Raw genomic sequence first — 18,231 nt, forward strand, 5'->3', positions numbered from 1 at the left:
TTCAGACTCGGAGCCTGCATATGCTCAGACTCTAAAGAGTGTTGGGTCAGCAAGGAAGCACTGGGAAAGCCATCAGTATCTTTGTCTCCCCACTGACTGTTTCCTGCCCAGCACCCAGGAGGCAGTCCTGCCACTTCTCTGACCAGCACACAGAAGGGGGTGCCCGGGCTCAAGCGATGCAGTCACACAGGCCTGCACTCCTATCCTGCCTCTCCACTCACAGCTGTGTGACCTTGGGTCAGTGACTTTGACTCAATTCTCTCGTCTGTAAAACAGTTCCTGGCCTTGGCTGTACAGTAAAATCACTGGGGCAGTATTTAAAAACTGAAATGCCCAGGACTCACCCCAGACCAGTAAAATCAGAATCCCCTAGGATGGGAACCACTGCCACAAGGACAGACGGTCATCTTCTACTCATCAGAGATTACCTACGGAAAACACTGAACACCGGGCTTTACACAGAGTGCCCCGTAAAAGCTGGATACCACATTGTACCATCACTCAGAGTTCCTAGACTCTAGAAACACTCCCCACAGACCCACAAGGCCTGTACTTTGGAAGATTTATTCTGTCCATGGGAAACTTCCGTTCAGGCACCTCCCTTTGGCTAATGTTGAAGATCAATCCCTCATTTTGATTTCCGTAGTTCCTTTGATCGCCCTGAATCATCTTATTCTTGGAAAGATAAGAAGGTCAGACTCAGAAAGCATTTCTCTGGACGTAGGGCTTTGGGCCTAATCCTGGTTTCCAGTTATGCACTCAGTGGGCCTCATCCCCCATCCTAATAAGAGAGTCATCATGCAAAGGGAGCCTCAGTCTTTGCTCGCAGAGGTGACAGGGCCAAGGATGGGCATCCAGAACCCTGGCTGCTATCAAGGCCTGAACAGTTACATCCTGGATAGAACTGTAGGAAAAATATTTCTGGGCCTGTGGCCCCCTTGCCAGATCTCCAACGAATATAGGGCTTCAAGCCCTGTGTTACATGAAAATTCATGCAAACCAGGGTATGAGGATTTTAGAGTGTGGGAGGGGCCTTTCCAGGCCTTGCTTCCTACATAGTTGATGTGTCTGGACCCAGAACTGAGAGAAGGAACTGGAACAAAGCAAACAAGTGGGATCCCTTGCAACCTGTAGTTATGTTTTTCAAAGCAGAATATACACACAGCAGAACAGAAACAGAACATCAATTTAAGGAGTAAAAGGAGGCAGCTAGCATCCCAGCTAGAAAAAGAGCTGGTAGGTGACAAGGGGGGAAAAGTGCTGTCCACCCAGTGTAGAGGCAACGCATGGTGTCCAGTGGGAGCGTGGATGCCAGGGTGCCGGATAACAGAGCAGGTGACGGAGACTGCTCTAGTCCCATCATGAGCTGCTAAAAGGAGATCTGACCATGTGCATTCCAGACCCTGATATTCCTTTTTGCCACGTCATTCAACAACACAGTATTTATTACGGGCCAAGCATATCTATCTATCTATCTATTGATATTTCACAGCCCCATTTGGAGGGCACTCTTATTATCCCCATTTTGCAGATGAGGAAACTGAGGCACACAGAGGTTAAGTAACTCGTCCGAGGTGTCACAGTTAGCATGTGACAGAGTTGGAATATGAACCCTGTGCTCTCAATTCCTATGTCATATTGTTTCTAGTCTAGTAAGGGTGTCATACAGGTTGACAGACAGTTAGAATACAGTGTCTAAGGGATACCCTAGGGCCTAGCCCAAGTGATGTGTCCAAAATCCCTTTATTATTTGATGCTCACTCATAAGAAAAGAAATAGAAGGGTCACTTGGTGACAGGCTGATACGCACAGAGACAGATAAAATGGGCATTCCAATTGAGAGACTTGACTAGGTATCTACCCAAGAGAAATGAAAAGATATGTACATACAAAGACTTGTACGTGAAATGTGCGCGACAGCTTTATTTACAACAGGCAAAACTGGAAACAACCCAAATTTCTATCAACAGGTAAGTGGACAAATTGCGGTACATCCATACAATGGAATACTCCTTGGCAATACAAAGATTGAAGTGCCGATGCACACAATATGAAGGAATCTCAAAAGCATTGTGCTGAGTGAAAGAAGTCAGGAGCAAAAAAAAGTACTTATTTTAGGATTCCATCTATATGGAGTTCCAGAAAAGGTAAAACTCCAGTTTCAGAAAACAGATCGGTGGTTGCCAGGTGAAGGGGGTGGGAAGGGGGAACTGAACGCAAAGGGGCACAAGGGCACTTGTAGGGGCTGATGGAAACGTTCTACATCTGCATCATGGTGTCGGAGATCAAGATGTGGCCACCCTGAAACATATCTCTTTACCTTGACTGTTTTCTCTGAGGGACATTTGACCTCCCCCACTAACTGCCTAAAGAATTTGACATGGTGGCTCCTTCCTGGAACAGATCTTCTATCATGATGGCTGTAAAGATAATGTAGGATAGAGGTTACAATAGGAAAGGCACCAAGCCCCTTTTATCAAAAACTCTGTCTCTCCCTGACCACATTATCTATAGATGACACTGAGAAGAATTGTCCTCCTGCCCTCTGATGTCCCAGACCACTACCCACCCCCAACACGTTCCTCGCCTTTAGCTGCAATACTTAAGCAAGCAGCTTAGACAGAGGGACGAGTTGCTCATTTCTGAGCTTCTCCCATGTATACATGTTATTAAACTTGGTATTATTTTCTCCTGCTAACCTGTCTTGTTAATTATTTGGCCAGCCATAAGAACCTTAAGGAAAAGGGCAGAGGGGGATTCTTCCTCTTCCCCCGACAATGGTATGGCTACATGGGTGTAGACATCTGTCAGAACCCATTGAATTGTACACTTAAAAGGGTGAATTGTATTTTCCGTACATTATACTCTCGACATCACGCAGTCCCACCTGAGCAGTGCTGGGCTCTGAAACTAGGAGCGAGAATTGGACATGCTCTGCTTCCTTTTGCTTCTTCCTTTCCTTTTTTTTTTCTTTCTTTCCCTCTTTCTTTCCTCCCTTCTCTCCTTCCTCTCTTCCCTCCTTCCTTCTTACCTTCCGTCATCCCTCCTTGTCTCCCTTCCGCCCTTCCCTCTCTCCCTCTCCCCTCCTTCATCCTTCCTTCCTTCCTCTCTCTCCCCGTCCAGGCCAAGCCTACTGGCAGGCCCCTGAGCTCCAGGCGTTTCCAGCACTGCCATTACGAACGAGTGGAAATGATCAAAGGCCCAGGCAGACTGACTCCCAGCCTACTTCAGAGGGGCAGATGTTTTGCAAAACCGGCCAGTGGCCCACAGAGAAGGCTGGCAAGCCCACAAGGCTCTCATTGGGCCCCTCTGTGGCTTCTGCCTCCCAGGTAGAAAGCATGCATATATTAGATGACAAAGAGGAAGCACCTTTCCAAGAATTACTTGGCCTTGGCAGGGAGGGAGGTCATCTGTCTCTGTCCAAGAACAATGTTCATTCACCCTTGAATTGTTCTCTCCAAAATATTTGGGGATGGGGTAAGGGTGAGGGGCTGTAGCAGGGGAGAAAGGAAGGTGGAAAGAACAGGGGAAGCAAATGCCACACTGCTCTGAGGTGGCAGCAAGATGATCTCTACCATCTTAAGCCCTGGGAAGGATGGAGGGAGAGAAGGAACGCTTCACTCAACCAGCTCTCACCTGGCTGCCTAAGTAAGAAAACACTCTGTCAGGGGCACCCCTGCCCTGGCTAGAAGAGACATGAAGAGAGAAGTTATCAGGGCAGGAGGCAGCAGGGTTGGGAACAGAACATGAGACTGGCACGGTTCCTCCCCTGAGCCTACAGGAGGCCCATGACAGCTGGAACGTCCATCTGCTACGCCCCACCAATAATGGCTCACAGGAAGGGAAGACGACAAGGACAACCCAAAGGCCCCTTGCTGGGAAGTTACACCAGGAAGTGAGCAGCAGGGCCTGCCTGCCCAGGAGGAAACCACATCAGAGTCATCAGTCAGGGCTCTCCTGGACAAACCCCTCACGGCAACAGAGAGTTATAAAGGCCCTCGGCCAAAAGGCATGGAAGTTGAGGTCAGCCAAGTGCAAGCCAGCCACAAGGGCAGCGGGAGGGGGCTGGGGATGCCAGCTGCCATCCAAATCCTGTTTGCTGAAAGCTTGGCTTGGAAAGCGAAAGAGTAAGCTTTCAGGGGAGAGAGGGGAAAGAAGGAAGGATCTTAGAGAACTGGATGCTTGCACTTTTGTTTCCCAAAAGAGTTGGTCCCCAGGTGGTAAGGCATATTATTCAATAACAAAGTAAGAATGAAGAGATAAGGGTAGCATGAAGGTAGAACTCTGCCCCAAGACAGGAAAACACAGGCATCCACAAGAGAAAAGATGAGTAACACTGCGCATCTAGTTCTTAGAAAGTGAAAGAGGAAAGAGACAATCTCTAATCCTAATTCACTCTGTTCCAGGTTTGGAAAAAAGCTGCATCCAAGAGAAATGTTCTGTCAAAGCAGCTTTGTGTGGAATGGAAAATCAGCCCAAAATCCATCAGCTCTCCCAAGTTACCAAGAAAGAAGAATTAACTCCCTAGCAGCTGATGTTTAAAGGCTAAACTGTCTGTAATCTACTCAATATCACTCATTTTTATTCTGGTATACTCTTCTTGGCAGGTTTAAAACATCAATACCCCATCCTAGCACCAATCAATTAGTCTTCTATCTTAGCCTGGGAGGAACCTGTATGAGTGACATTACTAGGAACATATCATCACACCTATTGAATGAATCATGGAATAGACTGACCGTTATAATAAATGCATGTGAATATATATATCCTTTCAATAGACTCAGCATAGTCTTTCATAGTTAACAAGTGTTGAGGCTAATTGTGGTATTAAAGAAAACGCTTAGACTTTTACTTCCAGTACTATGGTGGTCTGGGTATGTAGGCAACTCTACTGAAAACAACTAAGAAAACTGGATACTATAGAAAACCATATTTTGTTTAATGACTAATGAGCTGTGAAGTTGGTAAGAAATATTCAGTGGGCGAAAACTCAGTAAAAGCTGGAGCCAAGAATGGGAGCCAAGCGCTGAAGACACCTGCCAAACAAAGTGACCTTGAGGGTCATCTTTTGTGGCCTCACAGGATGAGCGGACAGGACAAGAATTTCCCATAATTGATAAAAGATACCATCACACGGATCCAGGAGGTCCAATGAATACCAAATACGAGAAACAAAAAGAAACATAGATTTATATGCATCTTTGTGAAACTGTAGAACACCAAAGACAAACACCAAACATTGAAATGCGGTCAGAGAAAAGAAAAAAAAAGATTATTCTCAAAGGAAAGACAAGACTGATAGTAGATTTCAGAGGTAATAATGGAAAAAATGATATATTTGAATAATTGTCTTCATTGTATTGGAGAGAAAATAATTGTCAATCTAGAATTCTACCCAGAAAAAAAATCTCTCCCAAAAACAAGGGGAAAATTAGTGTATTTTCAAGCAAACAAAAACAGAGAAGTTGTCAACAGCAGATCTTCACTAAAGAAAACTCTAAAAACTGTACTATAGGCTTTCTCAGAAAATACTAAACAAAACTATATTAATATCAGTCAGACTAGACTTTAAAAGAATTACTAGAGAAACAAGTGCCATTTCATTATGAAAGATTTCATTCACTAGAAAGACATAGCAATTCCAAACTTGTAGGTACATATTAACAAAGTCTCAAAATATATTAAAAAAAAAAAACTGACAGAACCGTAAGAAGAAATAGAAAATCCACAGTCACAGTGGGAAATTTTAATGTGCTTCTTTCAGTAACTGATTGATCAAGCAGACAAAAAATCAGTAAAGATATAAAGGTATTGAACAACACAGTTAAGATGCTTGATGTAATGGATTATATAGAACACTGCATCTAACAATGACAGAATCCATAGAACTTTGTGAAAATTGACCACATAAGAAGCCTGCAATAAGCCTTACAAATTTAAAAGGTTGGGTTAACACGCAAACATTTGCCAACCATGACGCAATTAAGTTAGAAACCAATAACAAAAATGTAATAACAAGAAAAACAAACGAAAAACCAGAAGTTTGGAAATTAAGAAACACAGCTACATTTATAAGTCAAAGAATAAATCACAGTGGAAATTACAAAATACTTAGAACCAAATGATATAAAAATATTACATATCAAAAAATGTGTGTGTGGAGGCCAGCCCAGTGGTGTAGTGGTTAAGTTCGCGGGCTCAGCTTCAGCGGCCCAGGGTTCGCAGGCTCAAATCCCAGGCACGGACCTATGCGCCACTCATCAAGCCATGTGTGGCGGCGTCCCATATACAAAATAGAGGAAGATGAGCACAGATGTTAGCTCAGGGTTAATCTTCCTCAGCAAAAAAAGAGGAAGATTGGCAACAGATGTTAGCTCAGAGCCAATCTTCCTTACCAAAAAAAAAAAAAAATGTGTGATGAAGTTAGAGTGGAAATATATAACCCATAATGCTCATAATAGGAAAACAAAAAGCCAAACATTCAACTTAAGAAGTTAAGAAAGAACAATAGATCAAACCTAAATAAGTTAGAAGGAAAAAATAGCGTAGAAATTAATGAACTAGAAGAAAAAAATAAATGAGAGAGAGGATCACAAAGTCAACAATTGGTTCTTTAAAGGATTAATAACATGAACAAAATTCTGAAAATACTATTCAACAAAAGAATATAGAGGGCCAGCCTGATGGCCTCGTGGTTGAAGTTCAGCGTGCTCCGCTTCGGCGGCCTGGGTTTGGTTCCCGGGCACGGAACCACACTACTTGTCTGTCAATAGCCATGCTGTGGCAGCAGCTCACACAGAAGAACTAGAAGGACTTACAACCAGGATGTACCACTATGTACTGGGGCTTTGGGGAGGGGGAAAAAAAAAGAGAGAGGGAGATTGGCCAGAGATGTTAGCTCAGGGTGAATCTTTCCCAGAAAAAAAAAAAAAAAAAAAAAATATATATATATATATATACACACACACACACATATATATAAGTCACAATAGTATTAAAAGTGAAAAGGGGACGGGGCCGGCCCGGTGGCGCAAGCGGTTAAGTGCGCGCGCTCCGCTGCGGCGGCCCGGGGTTCGCTGGTTCGGATCCCGGGCGCGCACCGACGCACTGCTTGGCAAGCCATGCTGTGGCGGCGTCCCATATAAAGTGGAGGAAGATGGGCACAGATGTTAGCCCAGGGCCGTCTTCCTCAGCAAAAAAAGAGGAGGATTGGCAGATGTTAGCACAGGGCTGATCTCCTCACCAAAAAAAAAAAAAAAAAAAAAAAAAAAAAAAAAAAAAAAAAAAAAAGTGAAAAGGGGACATAACCACAGATGCTATAGAGTTTAAAAAGATAAAAGCATATTATAAATAACTTCATGGTAAAAATTTTGAAAATTCAGATAAAACGGACAAATTCCTAGAAAACTCTAACTTACCAAAATTAATTCTAGAAAAAAATTAAAACCTGAATAATCCAATAACTATTGAAGAAACTGAACCAGAGGTTAAAAATCTCCAGGGAAGAAAGAATGCCAATCTTACATAACTCTTTTTGAGAACATATAAAGAGGAAACGTCCTACAACTCACTTTACAAGTCTAGCATAATCCGCATGCAAAAGCCTGACAAGGATAAAATGGTAAATGAAAATCACAGCCCACTACACTCACGAATGAACACAGACACAAAGCTTCTAAGCAGAATATTAGCAAGACAAATCTAGCAATGTATAAAAAAGAATCCAGCATGACCAAGCCAGGTTTATTCCAAGAAAACAAGATTAATTTAACATTGGAAAATAGTTCACCAGATATTAACAAATTAAACAAAGAAAAAAATTACATAAATCCTCTCAATAAATGCAGAAAAAGTATTTCATAAAGTTCCATTTATTATTAAAAAAAAAAACTCTTTGCAAACTACAAAAGAAGGGTAGTTTCCTGTCCTGATAAAGAATATGAAATGCATAGAGAATATCATTCTCAATGGAAAATGTTGAACACGAAAGGCAGAACTCTATAACTTTTAAAAGGTGATACAAGAGACTATTTTATGACCTTCCATTAGGAAGGATGACCTTAAAAAGACACAAAAAGTTCAATGATAAAGGAAAGACTGATAAATTTTCTTATATTAAAATCTAGAATTTCAGCCACTCTAAAAATACTAAAAATGATGAAGAAAAATCCCACAAATTAGGAAAAGGTATTTTCAACACTAAGAAATAGTCTCCAAGAAACATAAGTAACTTCTACAAATAAATAAGAAAAATACAAACTACCCAATTTTTAAATAAATCGTCAAAAGACTTGAAAAGGCTCTTTACACACAAAAAAAGAAAAATGAAAAGGCCAACAAGCATATGACAAGATGCTGAGCCTCTTAGTAATAAAATATACACAAATTGAAACCAAATAAGATACTATTGTACACCCACAAGATTGGCAAAATTTCTGATAATATCCCACAAAATATAAAGTATTAGCAAGGATATGGAGCAATGGGAACAATTATACACCACAGTTGGGTATAGAAATTGGTTAAACACAATGGAAATTAATTTTTTTTGAGGTGAAATTCACATAACATAATGGAAATTAATTGAACTGTTCCAGTAGCATTGAAGATGCCCATAGTCAGTGACCAGTAATTCTACTCCTACGTATATTCCCTAAGTAAATTTAGATACATGCTCACCAGGGGACTTGAAAAAGAATGTTCACAGCAGGACTATTTACAATAGCAAAAAATTGGAAATAACTTTTTTTGTTTTTGTTAGTGCTGTGGAGTCATTCCGACTCCTAGTGACCCTGTGTACAGCAGAGCAGAACCCTGCCTGGTCTTTATGCGCCATCCTCTCACCTTCCCGCAATACATCAGACAGTGCTCTGCTGCTATTCATAAAGTTTTCACAGCCAATTTTTTCGTGGGCCATGTCCTTCTTCCTAGTCTGTCTTAGCCTGGAAGCTCCACTAAAACCTGTCGACCATGGGTGACCCTGCTGGTATTTGGAATGGTGGCACAGCTTCCAGCATCACAGCAACATGCAGCCACCACAGTAGGACAACCAACAGACAGGTGGTATGGGTCCCTGACCGGGAAACGAACCCAGGCCGTGGTGGTGAGAGCACAAGTCTGAACCACTAGACCACCAGGGCTGGTGGAAAGAACTTAAGTGTTCATTAATAATAGAATAGATATATAAACCACAGCATATTCATTCAGTGGAATTACAGTTCAGCAAAATGAAAAAATTTCAGCTACACTCAACAACGTGAAGCAATCCACGAGTGAAACATTTAACAATGAGTTGGCATAGGGGCTGTCCAGTCAAAGCGATCCCAGCCACAGTGCTGGAGCTGAGTCCCAAGATCCCCTGCTGTGCCAGATGTAATCCCTTCAGGAAGGTGAAGGGACTTGAGGAGGTCTCACAGGAGCACTGGAGGGAGCCAGGCAGGCAGCAATTTACCACCAACTGACATGGAAGCATTTCAGTCGTTTGTCCAGCAGGGCAGCCTTACTGGTACACATGGGCTAACTCTGAGCATGAGAACACAAGAATACAAACAGTATGATTCCATTTATATGAAGTTCACACGCATGCACAATTAAACAAGATATTGTTTAGGTATGCAAACATAAGAGGGTAAGACAATAAAAGCATAGAGAAAAGAGACAGAAACGTCCCGGAAACAGTTAGCCCTGAAAAGGGAGGGGATGGGATGGGATGCGGAGGGGTACCACTCTCCAAAGGTAAGAGTAACATTCTTTTTCTTAAACTGACAGGTGAGTACATGAGTGTTGGTTATATTATAATTCTTTATTCCTTTATATACAATACATGAGTTCTTTTGTATCTAGTGGCTATCTCATTAAAATTACTTTAAAAGAATATTTTAATAAGAAAATTTTAGTTAAAAACTTATTAATTAAAAAATTAATATTTTAAAAGAAAAATGTAATAAGAAACTCTCATACCAAATTGCTGTGATTCCTGCTATATCTCGTCTAGTTGCTTGGCAAAGACGATCTCCTCAATTGTAATTGGTGGAGCTCTTAAACCCACTTAAAATTCTAAGAGCTTCTACCCAAATCACTCCAGTGCATTCTTGCACGATTCTCTCCAGTGAGGAGCAGCAGGGCCCAACCTCCAGAGTACATTCTTCTCTGGATCTCTTATTTAATATAATCATAAGCACAGTGGTTTTATTTTATTATTTTTTTAATCTCCGGGAATCTTCTCAAATTTTGAAATCTTTAAAATGAGGGCATGGAGTAAATAACTATATTCTGTTTCTCTTGCCTAGATTTTAATGGTGATATCCTCATTTTAAGTCCTTTACCATACACTTCAGCTGTGTGATGCCCCAGTTCTCCTCATGGAGATTTGCTGACAGGGGAAGTTGCTAAGAGTGTATTAAGTGGATACTAAGGGCTAGGGATTCGAGGGAGTTTCAGAGGTGGCACACACGTGCAATTTTTAGCAACTCCAGTAGATGCTCAGCATTCGTAGATTCAACATTCACTTGTCTGTTATTGGTGAACATCCCTAATAGCGATACCACATGGCAATTATCCTTCTCCTAAAGCACAAGTGTGAACCGTGTGTTGCAAAGCTGCAGCACAAGAGCAGGCACTAAGCTAGAGAGGGAGCCTTGTCAAAGCTCCCCATCCCAAGACACCACCAGGGAAACAGAAACTCTAGAAGTGACAGAAACTTTATTTCCTTGAGTGTAAGTTGAAAAGGCAAATAATTGATGGCCTGTGAATAATCATGGGAACCTCTCCTCCCTGGACAGAAACCTGATGCAGAAGGAAGTCAAGAGCCTATGCAAATATTTTTCTGTATTTGCAAATTTGGGGATTTGCCAAGGGTTTGAGATGTATCCATACAGAATGTCAAGGGTCTACTGTATTGAATCTTGATTGAGGAGGTTTTCAGAATTCTTCTTCTATTAAAATTAAATCAGTTCATTTTTATCAGGGCTCCTCTCATCTTAAGATAGATTCAGCATCCAACCCGAGCCTGAAAGTCCAATGAATGACTGAACAGACTAACTTTGGGGACAGAGGCTCAACAGAGCATGTCATGTATTTATAACATTACCTTTATTTTTTTCATCTCTTTCTTTTGTTTGTTTATCAGCTTTTCTTTGGATCCCAGTCATGCATACATTACTCATTTTTTTAAAGTTGGCCCTAAACCCCAGTTCAAGGACCCATGGACATCCAGAGAGTTCCCAAGATCCCTGAGACTAACTCCCCTGTGCTGCCCCCTGGCCTCACTCCCAAATCCGAGGGGCATTCTCACTCTATCTCTACTGCACATCTAGACCCACCCTTCTCCTTTTGTCACAAGAATGCCAGCCACACCTGGTATTCTGTACACTTAGTAACAAGGAGAGGAATCACAACACTCATGCACTCATGGCTTTCATCAATGGGCCAAATCTACAGCCTAAGCACATATTCCCAAATGTGACCCTTCCAAAAGGGCAGCTCTCTGGAGAATGTGGTTCAGTCACCTGCCACCAACAATCCCTACCTCCTCTGCCTTCCAAGCCCCCTGGGATTTCAGAGAAACTCTTTTCTCCATCTTATTCCTTTGCTTATATACGTAGAACCTTTAGACAGTTCTGAGCATTTCTGATCATATTCAATGACCTGTTATTGACAGTTTCTTTTAGCAAGTTCAAAAATTTCTTCAAATAATGTACCAAAACGATGAATCTATGTGCATCTCGAAACCAAGCAATACTCTTCTGCTACTTTCAATTAGGGTCTTCACATCTTCAACGTATGCACTGAATTTAAAAATACTCCTTAGGAAGTGTCAGCATTCATTTTCCCCTACTTTTGTTTTTCCTTGTGCCTTCGTTTTGGAGTAAACTGTAACTAAGCAAATCAGCAGAGGGTCAGGCAAAGCTTAGTACTGCTCGCGTAACTCAGACATCCTTCCAATTTTGAGCACAATGTCTGAACTGAGTAAACACCATAGCTTAGCATGAGGGTATTGCCATGACATCTTGGACTTGTTTTCCTGACAAGTGTTTTAACAGCACACTGGTAGTGGGGAGTCCACATTCCCTACACTGACGGGCATGCCACTAGGGTTGACCTCTCCTGATTCATCTTTTCTATAATCCGATCTCTTCGAACTGCAGCCTTAGAGTTGCCAAGTTGGAAAGCTTGAAGTATGTCTCCCAGTCACAACAAGACAGGTCGAGATTTGCAGGTTTCCTTCTTAGAATATTCTGTAGCATTAAATATTAGAACATAAGCACTACAAATACCGGCATAACAGTTCCCTGCTAAATTTCAGCAAAAGATCATGAAGTTCTCAATTGATTCAACAGGAGGGCTTTTCAGTTATCATATAATTTTGATCAGTAAGCTCTTGGCTGTCCAGAAACCTCAGAGGTTCTGTTATCCTGCATAAATGCAGTTTTTTGTTTAAGCATCATGCTAAAAAAAATCTTTCAGGGTATACTTCAAATTCTCATGTCTTTTTAAATTGGACACACAAGATGTCATTTAAAGTGCTCTTGAAGCATCTGGGTCATTGTGAGCATCAGTTATTCTGCTACAAAACAGAGTCCTGAAGACCCATCAAAATATATAAAATTTCACTGACCTGTTTACGTTAAATACTTATATTGAATAGTCTTAAAATTCCATGCTTTGAATCCCTATGCCTTTTAAATTTTAATTTTTTTTTTTTTTTTTTAGTTTCTCTGTTTCTTACATTACTAGTACTTCTTACTGACATGTGACAGGAGAACTTTAACAACTCCTGTGCAGTGCTTAATCAATCTCTTCCAATTTGCTAGTGTATTTGGCAAACTAATAGCCAAGCCTCTTAGAACTTTATGTAAATGAAGAGTCCTGGCAGAGGGTATGGAATTTTCTGCAATGATCAAAATTCAAGAACTGTAGCTCACAATTTGATTTACCACTTAGGTCTCAACTGAACAAGTGAAATTGTGTAAATATGAGTTCCAGATTGCTGGATTGTTATCCTAATACCCATCGGCTACAGAGCACGTGTTACTTCTTAGCCTAGCTCATTTTCCTCTCAAGATAGTTGGTGGGCTTGGTAAGGCTATGACGATTACACCCACTTTACAGATGAAGAACAACATTGGTCAGGGGCTTTGGCCAAGTCTGGCCCGAAACACCAGTGCTGCCTGCTCATGTAGCCAGTGTTTCCCGCTCTGTCTGCCCAGGGCATCTGAAGATTTGTAAATATGCCTTGATTCCACCAGAATCGAGTGGAGACCAGCATGCCAGGGCCTCCTTGACCGGCAGCGTGGCAAGCAGAAAAGAACCTGAGAGCCATCAGGGAACTCACAGAGCAGAAAGTGAGAGACAGGTTAAAAGCTATCCAGTTGTCACACAGCTTTCTTAACGTTATCTTCCATCAAGTCAGGGCCTGGAATCTGCCAGGACTTCAGACTAAATGCATCTTCTTGCTCGTACCTTTCACACGCTAAATGCTTCAATGGCTCACTTGGCAAGGACCCAAAGGCAGCACACACTTCTCCACTCCAAACAGAGTGGCTGCCACTGAAACACAATGGGCAGAGACAGTTCAACAACAGTGCCAGTTGAGCACATCTTGATCCACTGCCACAGCGGACACCTTAGTAGTCGGCCCTTAAAACAGACCCACTGGGGTGCTGAGGGCAAAAAAAAACAATCTCAGCCTGAAGGTGCCAGACTTCCCCACCAAATTAACAAGTCCACACAGCAGCCCTTGGCTGGGGCACTAGGGGGTGTGACAAAGGGGCCCCATGTGACAACTCTGTGTCCTGTGGGTGCCTTAGCTAAACAGACAGAACTGGGAGGAAGGAGAGAGAGCTAAGTGTCACACCCACTCTCCCCTCCTGCCTGCAGATATCTTGGTGGGACAGCTGGTCTCCTACCTTGAAAACAAATCCCACGATATTTTAATGCAAGAATGTACAGGGCCTCCAGCCTCTGCAAGTCATCGTAGCTTTAAAGCACATGTGTCAAGCAGCTCAGCCACAACCTGAGGTCTACTCTTCAGCCCCACAGCGAAGTCCAGCCCCACAACTAACTGAAGCTCCAGCCAGGCAGAAACTCTTCCCCTTGGTGGGAAGCATCAAAAACAGCTGGGACCTATAACCAGTGAGCCTGGGCAGTCAACCTGGATTCAGAATTCATGCCCTGGGTTGAGTTAGGAACCTAGAGGCCCTGCAGGGGTGATTCCAACCTTCTCCAGTGTCCATAAGGGGTGACATGACCAAAGGAAAGTTCAGACAAGCAATCACTGGCTGAAAGGGATGTGGGAGGGTCTTCAGATCAACACCAAACCAAAGCCACCACGCTGTCCCCAATGGATGCATGATCTTTGCCCCATGTTCTTCACATAAGTTGTTCAAATTATTCCTCCTCTTCCTCACACCCTCCCTGCCCCCAGCATACACCTAATTACATAAAAGCATCTTAAACGTGGGACCCAACTTCTTCAGTCCGGGTAGGACTGATCATCAGTTGAGGTTACATAATTACACAAACAGAGACCCGAGAATGTTCGGTGGAGATCAGTCCAGCGCACACTTCATCTCCTGCCAGCCCCCATCACCCAGAAAGCAAGCCATTTTTAACACAACCGAAATACACGATGTAGTTGGAGGGGGGCAGGGGACCTGGCTGCTACGGTTACAATGCCAAGGGCTGCCAGAAACTTGAGGGTGCGCAGCAGGAAGGTGGATTGGCGGCGACCAGACCCCGCAGACCCTCCTGCCTGTAACCACTGCCCGCAAAGTTCAAGGGAGGGCGGAGCCACAGAAGTAGTCCCGACCTGCAACCTGCAACGTAAACCAAAGCAGCCGCGTTCAACGAAACCAACACCTGGCCCCCGAATTCCTCTACACCACGTCTCCTGTCCAGGTGTACGCGGGTCAGGTTGTCCTCCCCGCTCAGGAGTCCTCAGGCAGCCCACACAATCTCAGCAGGGGCCAATCAGCACCATCAGTGTTTCTAATTCTAAAGATGGCAAAATGTGGGGCATAACTTGGAGAAGGGGCACCCGCTTTGCTAGCGGAAAGGCAAGAATCCCCAACGGAGTAGGAGTTTGGTTTTTGTTTTGTTTTGTTTGGAGGGGAGGGAGGTTGTGATTTTGCTTTAGGTACATTTTTAGGGGGCTGGGATTAAGGGGAGAAGGGAAAGAGCTCCTTTCTGCCTTGGTCCCCAGCATCCTCCGAATCTCATTCTCAGCCAAGCCGGCAACAGAAACCGCTTGGGTCGGCCTCAACAATCCCGGAGCAGCAGCCAGGGCAGCAGGAGAAAAGCAGGTGCTGCCGCAGGCGAGGCATTTGCCCGCCAGCTGAGGCTCCTTCGAGAGCCCGCTCGCCAGTGCGCCGGTGCCGAGCGGCTGCCAGCCAGAGAGCAGGAGCGCGCGGCGCGCACAGGGTTACAGGCGCCGCCGCCGGGGATGGACGCGCGGGGGTCACTTGAGGCTCGCGCCGCTCCCCCAGCACCAGGCCGAGCAGCCAGCTCAGCCCACCGAGGGCACCGCAGGCCGCGCGGCCGCCCACCCGGCCGGCCCCTGCACCTCTGCAACCGGACACCTTGCCCAAGAAAGGCAACGACAAAATGGAATCGCAGCTCGCCATCCCACTTCCCCGTAGCGGCCACAGGCAAAAACACAATAAATAAAATAAAGCGCAAGGAATCCATCGCCGAATAAAAATCCAGAGGCCCCTACCTTCTGCCTTGGGATGGCAAACTGGTCCTGTGTTCTCCGACCCAGGGATCCAGCCCCTTCTTCATGAATTATTCCGGTCAGTCAGGATTTTGTGCATTTTTTCATGAACACCTGTTTCAAGTAAGGGTAAAGACCTTATTGAAAGAATTGTCCTTAAAAAATAACCTGTGCACACATATGTCCATCCAGGCATGCATGCGTGTTTGTATACATACGTATGCACACGGAATATACATGTACATTGGAGCACCAAACTAGGCAGCTGGATAATGGGAGAGTCGGCTGGTTGTGAGCATGCTCGCACCAGGAACAGATCCCCCCTCTGTTATTCCTCTGAATAAACATAAATCACGATCAGAAACCCAAACAGTAGCATCCCTCTTGAATTCCTGCTGCTGAAAAACACAGAATAAATTCAGCCTGCAGACACGGAATCTAATCAGCAGCTGTTTTCTGAACCCAGAGCCAACCCATGACTCGCTTGTCTTTTCCACTGTGAGTCCAGACCTTTTTTGAAAGGGGTTTTAACCTTTTAAAGATACAGTACACCAATTATCACTTCTGAATAGCTATCACTCCCAGCACAGGAAGCCAGTCCCATGCCTAAAGCCACAGGGCAGGCTTGTACACAGTGATAATGATTTCATTTATCGGTGCCTTTAAAAATATGTATATATAGAGAGAGATAGAGAATGCAAATGCAAGGCACAAAACTAGAGACACATTTATTGCAGTGATGAGTTCCTCAGCGACTAATCAGCATATTATGTAAACACTGTGATTCCCTCACTTCTCAACACGCTTGTTGATCAGGTCAGCCAATGCAGAGGATGCTTGTCAGCACGAGTGTCACCCCTTACGAGCCCCTAACTGCCAATGAAGGACCAGGAAGCCTGCCAAGGCGGCTGAAGGAAGTGGGGACCTCTGCCACCTCGGAGTTAACCACAGGGCACTCCTCGCCCCCTCCTCCCCTACAGCCTCAGGTGCCACGTCGTCAAACGAGAGGATCGTTCTGGCACTGCTTCTAAACTATAATGTAATCTAGGACCAGATCTTGTTCCAAGATACATTTGTTTTTTCAACCAGAATTTGGAATCAAAACTAACACCTGAATCTTTAGAGACTCGAAGATTCAGACTTAGGCCCTTCCTCGAGATTTTGTTAACAAGATGGTTTTGTTTGTTTATTTTTATTTTTCAGGGCTAGGTAGAGCATGAAGTTAGAAAAATAGGGAGGGGATAAACATCCCCCAGCCCAAATGTTTTTTACAAATTATTCATTAAGTACGTCAGCCACCCAGGTGGTATTTATTCCAGTTTTCTTTTTGCGTTTAAAGAGGTAGCACTGAGACGAAACCAAAACTCCTAACCTCACTTATGTTTGGAAGGAAGGAAGACGCCTTTTACGGCTTCTTTTTCACCCCAGAAGCCCAAGAGCTTCAGAATGGCGCCAGCTGCTTCTCCGCTGGTTCCTACCCAGCCGCAGCAGCAGAGCGTGCCTGAAGAGCAACTCTGACGCTCCTACACCGCTCCGGGGCCTCTCCCTCTAGGCCTAGTCGCAGAGCCCATGCCTTCCCTTGGCAAGCCACTGAAGCCAGTGCACTGTCACCCTCCCACCTCATCGCAGGTGCTGCCTGCGCTGCCTCTCCAGCCACACACACAGACACACCTCTCTCTCCTCTCCCCCTCCAGGGCTCTTGAGCAGCAAATTATCATATTTCATGTGTCATCGCCCTAGCTAGCTGGGCCTGTCACTGACTGGCTGGGCTTTAGCAGCTGGAAATGTCACCAGCCACACAGCTTGGAACTGGCTCTCCCGCGGCCACCACAGACCTGAGCCCAGGAGGCTCTGGGATAAGGCACAGATCTTCCACAGGGAGCCTGTCACTCCTCTCCCTGGTCCGGCCCCATGCCCTCTCCCTACTTCTCTCTCTGCACAGCCTGGGGGACGGGACCACCAGGGGATGTAGAGGGAGTCCCCAGAGACACTGGGAGCTAGAGCTGCCTCCAACTGCAGGAAGAGAGGAAGATGCTGAAATTCCTCTTCTTCCCAGCATGTTGGGGAAGAAACTAAAGATGTCTCCATTTAGTTTCAAAGATTGGGAGAAAGTGCTCCTGGCAAAAACAGTCTCTCCTCACATTAAAAAAAAGTAATCAGTAAGGTTGAATGAAAACCAGATTGTTCTACATTTTTTTTTTTTTGGTGAGGAAGATTGGCCCTGAGCTAACATCTGTTGCCAATCTTCCTCTATTTTGTACGTGGGACACTGCCACAGCATGGCTTGATGAGCAGTGTGTAGGTCCATGTCCAGGATCCGAGCCTGCGAACTCCAGGCCACCAAAGCAGAGCACGCGAACTCAACCACCATGCCACCAGGCGGGCCCCCAAAACCAGACTTTTTACCCTCGAGAGTTTATCTGCTGCTGCTCTTTATTCCCTATCTAAGATCACATGTACCATGGTATAATCAGAATATCCCAATGCTTTTGGGAAATCTGGAAGGTGGTTCAGTC

The 18,231-nt window shown here is 44.3% G+C and overlaps 1 protein-coding gene across 2 annotated transcripts in view; it reads right to left on the minus strand.

The window, feature by feature from the left end:
* The window catches only part of HIVEP3 (HIVEP zinc finger 3), a 503,450-nt gene that overhangs the window by 388,774 nt on the left and 96,445 nt on the right, over window positions 1-18,231 (minus strand). For both annotated transcript variants that reach the window (XR_009221799.1, XM_058552079.1), the window contains exon 2: window positions 15,719-15,829. The gene's annotated coding sequence lies outside the window, so the exon portion shown is untranslated. The remainder of the gene's footprint in view (window positions 1-15,718; window positions 15,830-18,231) is intronic.

Source organism: Diceros bicornis, chromosome 13, assembly GCF_020826845.1.
Source record: "Diceros bicornis minor isolate mBicDic1 chromosome 13, mDicBic1.mat.cur, whole genome shotgun sequence".
Classification (NCBI taxonomy): Eukaryota; Metazoa; Chordata; class Mammalia; order Perissodactyla; family Rhinocerotidae; genus Diceros; species Diceros bicornis.